The following is a 12,715-nucleotide window of genomic DNA, read 5'->3' as shown; positions in this document are numbered from 1 at the left end:
TTCTCCCCCTGAACAGGGGAGTTAGCTACATCTCATATTCAGGGGTCCCAAAGAGCACCACGTATGTAAGCATGTGCGTCTCTTATCCTCATGTTTGTCAGCATTAATTAGCATTGAAGTTTGATGCGATTGCAAAGACTTAAGTACCCTCTCCTCTATTGGTGCCAAAAAAAATGACAATTCTTGAAAAGGAGTGGTTGTAAAGACTTAAGTGCCCCGAAGATGATTATTTAAGATTCAGTCTCTGCACTGCAGGATTATCCGAGAAAAAAATCTCCCTTGGAGGAGGCCATGAACATCAACCATCTCACTCTCTCTCTCTCCCTTCTCTTTCTGCTTCTGTGCACATCCAGCAGAAGATCCTACATTACTCCATCAAGCACCGACTGACTTGCACATTGACTGTTGTGGAGCCTGATTCAGAGTTTTTACCCTTACAGGAGGAGGGTTTGGAGGCTCCTCCCAGCGTGGGTAGCATCATTCAACTAAATGAGTTATAGATTCTGATTCAGAGCTTTTACCCTTACAGGAGAGGGGTCTGGGGGCTCCTCTCAACCTGGGTAGCATCATTCAACTTGAAGAGTTGTAGAGTCTGATTCAGAGTTTTTACCCTTACAGAAGGGGGGTCTGAGGGCTTCTCCCAGCGTAGGTAGCACCATTCAACTTGAAGAGTTGTGGAGTCTGATTCAGAGTTTTTACCCTTACAGAAGGGGGGTCTAGGGGCTCCTCCCAGCGTGGGTAGCATCATTCAACTTGATGAGTTGTAGAGTCTGATTCAGAGTTTTTGCCCTTATAGGAGGAGGGTTTGGGGGCTCCTCCCAGCGTGGGTAGTATCGTTCAACTTGATTCATTGTGGTGCTGATTTAGAGTTTTTGCCCTTACAGGAGGGGGCCCGGGGGCTCCCCCTGGCACAAGTTCCGGGTGTCGTGGTAAAAAAATGCACAGGGTATCGTGGTGAGAAAGACATATTTTTATTCCAAGCAAGATTAGAAGAAATTAATGGAAAATTCAACAAGGAGCATGCCAGAATCAAAATGTGGATGTCAAGCGAGAATGGTGTTATGCAACTTAAATAACACAGAACAATAGGGGTCTGGTTTTTAGTTAAAATGGGGAATGAAATGACAATAGAAATCGCTGAAAATTACAGAAATAAACTAGACTCAATAACGAACACACCACTTTTTACGGATTTGGAATATGAATATGACCCTGACAAGTTGGTCCTAATTCGGGTAGCGATTTGCTTACTGAATAACACTACAAATTGCTATAGTGATTTGCGAAAGACACTACAAATCGCTATAGTGATTTATGTAAGACACTACAAATTGCTATATCACTATAGTGATTTGCGAAAGACACTACAAATCGCTATAGTGATTTGTAGTGTCTTCCGCAAATCACTATAGTGTTTCGTTGGAGACCCGAAAATACTACAAATTGTTGTAGGAAAGCCCGATAATACTACAAATCATTGTTGGAAGGCCCAAAAAAAATGGTCCAGAGGGCGCTGCCCCGCGAGCCCCCCCCCCCCCCTGCCAGGGGGGAGGCCCCCCTGGACCCCCGCACAGCGGGATCCACGCCGGGGGGGAGCCCCCGGACCCCCCTCATGTAAGGGCAAAAACTCTAAATCAAGCTCTACAACACATCAAGTTGAATGATGTTACCCACGCTGGGAGGAGCCCCCAAACCCCCTCCTATAAGGGCAAAAACTATGAATCAGGCTCCACAACTCATCAAGTTGAACGATGCTACAGTCAGTGTGCAGGTCAGTCGGTGTTTAATGGAGCAATGTAGGATCGTCTGTTGGATGTGCACAGAGAATGGAGAGAGAGTGAGAGGGTTGATGTTCATGGCCTTCTCCAGGGGAAACTCTTTACCTCCCTTGATTTCTTCTCTAGAGAGAGAAAGAGGATTTTACAGTGTTTTACGGAGAAGGAAGAAGAAGAAGATGACGATGAAAAGTTCAAACAGACATTTTTTATGGCTCAGGTTTGTTTCGTTGGATGACCATCGGATCGTCGGCTCACCATTGTTTCGTCGGATTACCATCGGCGAAACGATTAAGGTTCATTTCGCTGGGTAGACTTTGAAGAGTCAACATCATCCTTGACTTTCTGGATGGAGGACATGTTTGTCCTTTTTTTGAACTGTTTGTTTTTTCTTTTTTAAATAAAGGGCATTTTTGTCATTTTCTCAAACCATCGCTTTATGAGAAGAATAGCAAGAAAGGGTACTTAAGTCTTTGCAACCACACCAGACTCTAATGCTAAGTGATGTCAACATACACGGGAATACGAGCCCCATGTGCTTGTATATGTGGTGCTCATTTAGACCCCCGAACACAGACGTGGGATTCAGTGAATCATCGGGGGCAAACATACACCACCCTCTCGAATCCTTGTGCTTCGGCGAGAATTTCTTCCATTCAATGGTTGAGGAGACCGCGGGCGAAAAAGATCCAGTGACCCAACGGACTCATTAAGTGCTCTGTGACATGTGCCCTCCATTTTTTTTCTACGGGGCCCATGGTTGTGAGGACTAGGTATGCACACAGCGAGCTCGAAGCTGGGCGCGCCCAAGTAAAGTGGTGTACAGACTTGGCTCGAGCTCTGCCCGAGCTTTAACCAATGGTGTTCAGGCTTAGCTCGTGCCGAGCTCTGCTCGGTTTGTTTAGCTTGTCCTGAGCACAATGGACCGAGCTAGACCGAGCTCAGCTCGGTTCTTTAGGCTCGTCCTGGGTGCAATGGACCGAGCTATTCTGAGCTCGCTCAGTGGCTCGGTTATTGGTGCTTTGCAACATGAAGGATTCAGTAATTTTCAGATTTTCGGCGTGAAGAAATCCAGACATACAAATCAGCAATAAAACACGAACCAACACCAAAATCAGAAGATGGGTGGAGGCTACAAGTGAAGATATCAAAGCCATGCATCTAGATGGTGAAATTAAACATAAAAAGGTTAAAGCAAAACAGTTCCTTAGTATGTAAAGGAACCATCATCTTGGTGAGGAAAATAGTGAATGTGAGAATGATTTTGTCAACATTATCATATGGTTGACATTTACGTCAACTTCGTATTCTTGCATAGTTCAGTAAAAGTACATAGTCAATAGAAATTCCAACAGAAGCCAATATTCAGCCCTCTCTCTTGCAGCAGTCACACATGCATGCTGCAACAACAGCAATCCTTGTTGCAACTAAACCAGTTGCAACCCCAACAGCAGTCACTTATGCAAACATCACAACAGCCCAAATGTGCCAACAAAATAAATTGTTCTGCTCAGTTGTGCATGGCTACATATCCCAAGACAACAGCTGCACACACATGGCTTCATATCCCATAAATTGTTTTGCTCAACTGCACAAAATATCACTGGTTTTAAATAATTTTTTGCAAAAAAAACTGCTTGTCTGAGTTTCATTTTGTCTACGTGTGTGCCTGCATGCACGTGCACATGCTATTCACCTGAAGCCTGCTATTATTCCACTACAATTTCCACTCAAGCAATAGCTTTGAAATGCTTATTAAATTTTCAAAAACAAACTCTAGTCATATGCTCAAACTTACAGATCAACAGGAAAAAAAAAGGAAAGAAGGCTTACAATTCCTCTTGATATTGTTTTTCATTGTTGTTCAACCCAGTAACAGACGCAAGACTGTAAATAAAACAATAAAAAGATATATAAACCTTAAATATTTTTCTTATGGAATATGTTACCAGATAAATAACATTGATATCCAATTTCAATTTCAATGCAACAAAGAAGTTCATAATCTTAATGCAGAAAAGTGCCTAAAATAAGCAATCTAGAAAAATATTTTTATGTCATGAATGCTTAAAATAAGTTTGAACAATTAAAAAATGGGCGTCAATAATGGCACTTTATTTAAATATAATATTTCTATCATAGTTACCAGTATCATTCTCTGCTAAGGGTTTTTCTCATAGTTTTGTTAAGGGTTTTCTCATAGTTTTGTTTTTAAAGTGGATTTTTTTGGGAAGATCTTGGAATTCTCAAAATTACAAAAGAAACAAAAAGTTTACATCTTCATGCCCAAAACTTCACATCCTCATGCCCAAAATATGAACAATGTTAAAAATAAAGCAAAAGTCAATTACAAATACAAAATTCCAATAGGCACAAAATCTCTGATTACATTCCTCTAAACATACATTATGCGAAAACAACACTAAAAGTAACACTCTAATAGGCACAAAACAAATAAGCCCATATCCAACTTATCAAGCAAACAAAAACAACATATAGGAAAGAAGGATTACTAAGATAAAACATGTATGATGTAACTTACCATAACTATAAAATAAAGTCTACACTTTTAAAGATTAATTTTTGGTGCAAGTGCATCAGTATTTACCTTTCATGCTTAGACAAGATCAACATCACTTCGAAGCATCCAAAGAAATCAATTCTTCTTCATTATCAACCTGAAAAGAAAAATAATTAAATTAATAAATCAATAATACAATAACAAGTATAAAATCAAATCACACAAAAGAAATAACAAACAAGTTTAAATCAATAAATTATTAGTTTTTTTTACCTGTGAACTAGTTATATCCTTGGAACTCCCCTTCAGCCAATCAAAAGTACAAATCAATAATTCTATGGTCGCTAGTAGTAGTCTACTATGAGATTCATCAACTACTCAACCAGTGGTATTAAAAGTTGACTATGAAGCAATTGTAATAATAGGAATAGACAATATATCACGAGTCATCATTTAGAGAATAAAAAATTTTAATTCCTTGCCTTTTCACCATCCCAAAATATCAAAATATCCAAATACTTGAGTTGTTTGCTTAACCAATCCTTCTTCCAAATATATATTCATATTAGATTTGGTACTTTGGAAGGAAACTTTGTTTGACTTGTTAACAAATTCAAAGTAGTCTTTAATCCACTAGTGAAAGTAATACCTCGGAAGGAAACTTGGCTACTACTACCACCATGTATAATGTCAACCCTATTGCTAACTTGGCTACCGTTACCACTACTACCAAATGCATCACGAGTACCATGCTTATTAACATAATCATTATAAACTTCATATAAAATATTGGCAACTGGTTTAATATGCTGCTTGCATTCATTTTCTTCATGATAAACCACTGGAAAAGCAAATTGCAATGCAATTTTCTTTAACCTTGGTTCTGATACTGATGCAAGAGCCATCAATAAGTTGCACTCTTCCCAATACTTGGCAAATTTATCTCTTATTTTTTTTGCCATGGATGCCAAAAATCCAAAATACTTCTTAACATGATCATCTAAGATTGATTTGATCTTTACAATCTCAAGAAAAACAAGTTTGAGGTTGGGTAATATGTTCTAGAGAAAATACAAGTAACATTATAAAAACCTTCAAGAAAACTACATTTGCCTTTAACCTTATCTCAATCTTTGTCTTCAATCACCCAATGAAAGTTTGGATCAACCACCTTATAATGAGCAAAGATGTCCTTGTATATCAAGGCACACTACAACATGAAGTATATGGAGTACCATCAAGTGGGAGCATCCAAAAATAATTTCTTTGATGTAGAAATATCATTCATTTGTTGTAAGTCAAAAATTATGAAGTCTTGATGAAAAAACCTTCATATACTTGATGCTCTATCTAACATAATGAATTTGCTCCTTAATTACTTCAAGATCGTCCAGCGCCATTAAGTTTAAAATATGTGCACATCTCACATGAAATAACTTGCTATCATAAAACAAATCTAAACAACTTTTAACTGTCCTCACAAGCGCATCATTACTAGATACATTGTCTACTATCATTATCAATTTTTTTTCTTAATGTCCACTCATTGAGACTCTTGAGAATGATAGTGGCTAAAGATTTTTCACTGTGAGAAGGTCCTACTTCATTGAAGTTAATTATATATTTTTGTAGCTTTCAATCTTTATCAATGTAGTGAGCTATCAAACACAAATAGAAAACAATCTAGCAAGAAGACCACAAATCTGTAGTGAGGCATATCTTGTCCATGCCACTAAAAATTTCTTTCAACTTTTTTTTCTCCTTATATAATTTTATAATATCCCTTTTAATGGTAGTACAAAACATGTGTTCATGCTTTAGATTGTAGTATTTTAATACTCCATTGAACCCAACATGCTTCAACATTCAAAAGGGATATTCATGTATCACAATCATGGTTGCTATTATTTTCCTTGTAACTCCCAAATCAAACTTTGCACTTGCAACATCCAAATCACAAGTCTTTTATAATTCGTGTCCACCAAAAAATAATAATGATTTGTTTTTTCTTGTCAATATGTCCACTACATATCTTCCTAAAATGCCTCAACATAGTTGTTGTACACCCATCTTTATTAAACAATAAAGCAGTAGTGCAATACTTACACTTCACCTTCTTTACACCCTTACTATCTGTAAACTTCGTGAAGAGATCCCATACATATGAGGTTTTTATTCTTTTCCTTTTAACACCATCTTCAATCCCCAAATACTCATCTTGCACTACTTGTGTTTTAGCTATTTAATTTATCCCATCTTTTGAAGCACTACTATGTTGTTGGGCTCTAAGATCAACTGTAGACATTTGAGTTGAAAGAATTGGCATATATGAAGACTTTTGCATTGAAGATGGGCCAAATTTATTTACTTAGCCTATTGGCTGCTTTCTTTTTGCACCATATCTTTCTTCTTATGACATGTTTTCCTACTTTTTTGTAAAATATTTGATATGAATAAAACATCCAATCATTAACTAGAAAATCAATTTACAAACATCCGTGCACTACTAAAAGAGCATAATAGTTATCTCAAAAATGACTAATGTAACCCTTCCAATTAGTTGCTAATGCAAAATCAATAAAAGAGCATAATACTCATCTCAAAAAAATAAAAGAGAGTAATGACATAAATGAATACATGTTATAATACAGTAAAAAAGGGCCAAAAATGTACAAAGCTCAAAAAATACTATCACTCAAAGTTACACCAAGCACTCACTTTAATTGAACAACAAGTTTACAAGATTTTATGCCCTTACACAAACCTAGTTGCATGAAAAAACAACAAATAGTAAAATGAACAAAGAAAGCAAAAGTTGTAATATCATCAATCTACCAGAAAACAAAAGATTGCCATTAAAAAATATTTCACATTAATTCAAGGTAAGGTTGTAGCAAAATAATTACATATTACCTCAGTACCTAAGAAATATACTGAAAAGAATGCATTCATATCATGCAACTATAAATATTTTGTTACCAACACGACAACTTTTCATACCATAATGATTGTATCATGTTAACTAGTCATGGAATCACAATATTAGTTCCCCCTTCATGATACAAAAATATAGATCAGGTACAAGTAAAAGATGAATTACATATCATATATCAACTAGATCACATGCAGGAACAAGCAACCCACAATAGTGCACACAGTGAACCAAAAAATGAAAATTGTGACCGCTTTAAACTCCCTTGCAGATATCATTTAAATCAGGGAACAACAAGAAAAAGTTACATATAAAGATGAAAAAGTGTATGCATGGACTCATGTATCATACCTATGTTTATGTGAAGCAAACAATGATCCTCTGCCCCCAAATGTTTGGCCAAGCAATACCAATATTCTTTGCCTGGAAAGAAAAAAACCATCAGAAGGAGGAGAACAAAAAAAATACATACACAAGAAAAAAAAGGAGGAAATCAAGCCGACAACATACTGGGGTTAGGTGTTTAAGGTTGATGATAATGAGAATCAAACACCCATCTTGAAGCTACAAACTTCTGCCAAATAAAAAAAAAAAAAAAGAAAAGAGGAGGAAATTGAAAGGATAGAAAAAGAAAAAAATGGAAAGAAACAAAGAGGATGAAGAAGAACAAACGAAAGAAGAGAGAGAGAACCTTTGCTCAAAACAAATATCAGCCCCTCTCCTTGAAGACCTTCTACAGCAAAATAATCAAAATGTCAAGTTGACACATACAAAGAAGAAGAATAAGATGAGGAAGAGGAGGAGGGAGGGGGAGGAGTGCATGTACCTGCCCACATATCATAACAAGGGATGCACTACCGCACAGGTGAGGGGAGTCTGTCTCGAGATAGAGGTGATGGCACTAGAACTCAAAAAAAATCATGATTTTTTTTTCTTTTAAAATTAGCAAAAATACCTTTTTCTTTAGGTTAAACATTCTGGACAGGTTACAATATGAATAATCATCATAACTAAATTAAAATATGAATAACATTCACTATTAAAATTTAATTTAGTTCCAATAATTTAAAATTCATACCAGAGTATTTTTAATCTAAAATAACAATAAATGTTTTTTTCCAAAACTATCTCTGAGAAAAGAAAAGACTGGCTCTCGACGTCATCTCAACATTATGCATCCGCTCCACAACTATACATCATATTTTACCTGAAAACCCATAAAATGGGTTAGAGTCGTGAAAGCTTGGTCAAAAAAATCAATACAGGTAAATTAAAAACAATATACATGAGACATACTATCGTGCATTCAACTATCACAACAGATAAACATCCAATTTTGTTATGCATGTTAACAATTGCATAACAAGATTATATTTCAAAAACCAACAAATATTTTGTGCATGAGCAGATAAACATACACACTTTCCATTGCAGAACATGAGCACTTTCATGCATGAGTGACTTTAATTGCCTTTATTTATTTTTATTTTTACATGATGCATGTCATGCTTAAATAAATGCATAAACATTTGAGTACTACACAGGCTTAACCTGGATCCAGACTGCCACTCAAGAGGGCCGCTCAAGAGGGATATATTCAAACAATTTGTGGCTTAACTCTGATCAGACACCTTTCACCATTCCTAAGTGAGGGACGACATAGTTGAGAGAGAGCTCCCAACAACACCATCCTAATGCATTAAACTTCACTTATGAGTTCCTTAATCTATCATTTTGTGGCTAATTGTGGAGGCTTCCTCTATCTTCGTGGTTGGGGAGGCGCAACCTTCTATGCTCAAAAACTTGTTTCACGAAGCCTAGAGTACTGCTTACCCTCTCATTCTAAGCTCAATAGAATTAATGTTCACATAATTATTCTTTTAATTCATTAATTCTATTATTTATCCATACACATACAAAATAAATCTAATCTAAGCTTCGGAGCTCCAGTTTGGGCTCATGGATGCAGTATTCAATGCCAAAGATGCTATCATGTTACATATACAATTTATAACACATCACATTCATTTAAGCATTCATTCATAGGCATTGATCATGAGTAACCATATATATGCATCCATACACAATTATATAAATAACATAATACATAACATATGCACTTCAATAGTAGTATGCATTCAATCATAAGTATACAATAATAAGCTTTTTAGTGTCATGCCCATTAGGCATTTAGAACCTACGTATATAGAGCATTGCATGTTACATCTGCATGCTCATTCAACATTTAAAACATAGGCTCACTTCATACATTCACTTCATATATTACTTAACTGATTCGAGACTCGCTTAGGCCTATATATGTTCTACTGTTTCGACTATCACTGTTTTGTGTAAATTTTGAGAACAGAGCTAAAACTTCTACGAAATATGCAAAATTTTGTCAGCTTTCTAACTCCATTAATTATTCATAAAAAATCCTCTGGATGAGGGAGATACGATTAATTTACCATATCAATGTCGGATCTTACACACATAGATGAAAATAACATACTCAAGTAAAACTACTAACTATCTTATTTTCTTTTCACTGATCCTCAAACAAAATATGAAATTTCTGGTTTTCTTTTCTTTATATAGGTTGGGGTTAATCAAAACCCCAATTTAATTCATTCAAAGCAGCGACAATTTTGAAACAATATTCACAAGTATTTTCTTTTGAAAAGTTGGTTTTGCTTTTAGAAACAATAACTTAAAGTGTTCTTTCTCAGACCTTTTTTTTTTCAGTCATGACGAACTGAAAACATGTATGGGAGTATATTAGTTCCACAACATCAACGTATGATAAGGATAATTTAATATGCATAAGGACTAAATTTTGTAAGATATATGGGTTATCTCAAAAACAATTTAAAAAATTTGTTTTGAAATACTTTTGTTTTAAATCTTGCGTTACAGTCATAGTTTGAATCCATGGTTCGTCTCACACATCCTTACACATATCATTAGCATGGGATCACGACTATGACATTCACACACACAACCACTTAAACAAGTCAGCCTTCAACACAAAAACGACTTCTCAAAAATGTTTTTGGTATTTCTATACTATATGTAAACTTTAATATATTATCATTTTTTTGTTAGGAACTGAACCAACCCATCCCATTGAGGTCTAATCAGGTTGTTCTTAAGTTAATCAGGTATGGTCCATGAGTAGATCAGTTCGTAATCCCTCGCACGATTGGTTCTGACCAATCGGCCATGCCCGAACAACTCCATAATCATATACTTGTATATATATGTGTGTGTGTGTGTGTGTGTGTGTGTGTGTGTGTGTGTGTGTGTGTTTGTGTGTGTGTGTGTGACCGATGTATAGTTTCAATACTATTCAGCCTCAGAATATGCTTATGCATATGAGCTCCGATCTACGAGTATCGAATAGAACCTCCTACCTTGTTTTATCAAAATCGGTAGGTGTGAAAGTTAAAACGACTAGTTCGATGGCTCGATCCACATAACTTCTTTGATGTGTGGCTGCAATTCATTGATCAACACTCTTTCAATAGAGGTTCAGACCTCCTAAACCCAATGGAGGAAGGTGAGAAGCAAGAGAAAAAAGGGGCAAAAGAGAGAATGAGAGAGAGAAGAGAAGACAAAAAGAACTAAAAAAAATCTGAAGGAGACCAATACAGGGGGGGGGACATGAGCCCCTCCTTGGCCCTTTATAATCCTTTTCTCCCCTTTCTCAAACCTTCATAATTCCTCAAGTTCCAGCCCAAACTTTCTAAATGTCTTTTACTAGTTTTCTAAATTCATTCTTCTATTTTTTTCTTAATTTACTTACTATATTACATAGTTATATATTAGATCTTATAATATATACATATGACATAGCTATACCATGTACATCATATTTTCAAATAAACACATGAGGTCCACAAGCATGGGATGCCCCCCTTGTGCTCTCAAACTTACCAATTTCCAAAACTATTTAGCCTACGTATTACTAGACCACTTATTTGGTAAGTTTTGACTTCTACATTTTTTTTCTTTCTATATTTCATTGTCTATTAGTCCAGACATGAGAACCTTCTAGGATGGGAGGTCCAACCTTATAGGATGTCCTCTTTAATTCTAAGGTCCACACAAGTATCCTTGTGTTGGTTTTTAGAAAGTTTTGAATTTAGTTTTTGATATTTTCTTCATTGCTTGTTTTGTTTTTAGGAAACTTTTAGCAATATATTTTAACTAAGGTTTTAACTTACCAATTTTCAAGAGTAATTCAAACATGAAATACCACATAAGATGGGCCCACATAAGGGTACGCCCACACTATGGACCTCTACCATTTTATCAAACTTGATTAATTTAAGTTTTCATTCCATAAAATCCCTATTTAATATTTTATATTATTTTAGAATTTGGATTTCAAATCCATACAAAACCAAAATCTATTTTCATACAATTACATGAGATACATATCAAATTAAACCTAAATTCATCTGAAATTATATTCAACTTTATTTCGATAAAATTTACTAATTATTCTATTAAAATTCTAATTTTTCATAAGTTTGATTTTAAATATGAATTTCACTCAAATCAACTCTAATTCTTCATAAAGTATCTTTTAAAATCCAACTTAGACTAAATTATATTTTTATCTTTATTTCTCATAAAAATCATCCTTAACATTATTTTATTCATTAAAAATATACTGAAAAATCACAGGTGTTGTATCCAACTTTAATTAAAATTCCAAATTCAATTTCAATAAAGATTCAAATTATTGCATAATTCAAATTTCGTATTGAAATATAATTTAATTATAATTTAGATAAAAATTTGAATCAAAGCCAAATACATTTAGAATATTCGAGATCCATTTATTAAATCTAAATTAAATTCAAATCTGAATACAAATATAAATAAAAATTAAACCTCACAATTAAATTGGGTCCAAACCCATATGGATTTCTATCAATACTAAAGTCTATAAACTCTTTTCCAAAATAAATTCTTTCATCATACTAACTCAGCATGGTTGTACTAATTCTAAACCATCGATTTGGAACATTAAAAAATCATAATTTATTTGATTAAAATATTCTCCAAAAATTATTTATGACCAAAATACCATTTGATAGAATTTCTTCCAACAACAACAACAACTACGCCTTCATCCCAAAACAATTGGGGTCGGCGATATGAACCAACAAAGAAAATCATTCTGGGTCTTCCACATGAATCCTTCTCCTCCATTCATTTCTATCCAATGCCATGCCCTCGATGAGGTTTAAAGCATTCATATCCTTGGTGAGTCAAAACTCACTAAAATAATTTGTTTTAATTATAAAATAAATATGTTAACTAATAAATTATCTGAAATACTTTTAAAAATGCTAATTTTACCCTTATTAGCCAAAAATGAGCAAATGACATGTAATATATCAATAAATAAAATTTAAAAGCCAGAAACATATTTCTAACTTGAAGATAAGGATATTTCCTTTATTTATTTATAAC

The sequence above is a fragment of the Nuphar pumila genome, chromosome 15, assembly GCF_984573655.1.
Source record: "Nuphar pumila chromosome 15, dmNupPumi1.hap1.1, whole genome shotgun sequence".
NCBI classification, from domain to species: Eukaryota; Viridiplantae; Streptophyta; class Magnoliopsida; order Nymphaeales; family Nymphaeaceae; genus Nuphar; species Nuphar pumila.
The sequence above is the reverse complement of the archived record's forward strand: the minus strand, read 5'-3'. Positions refer to the sequence as shown.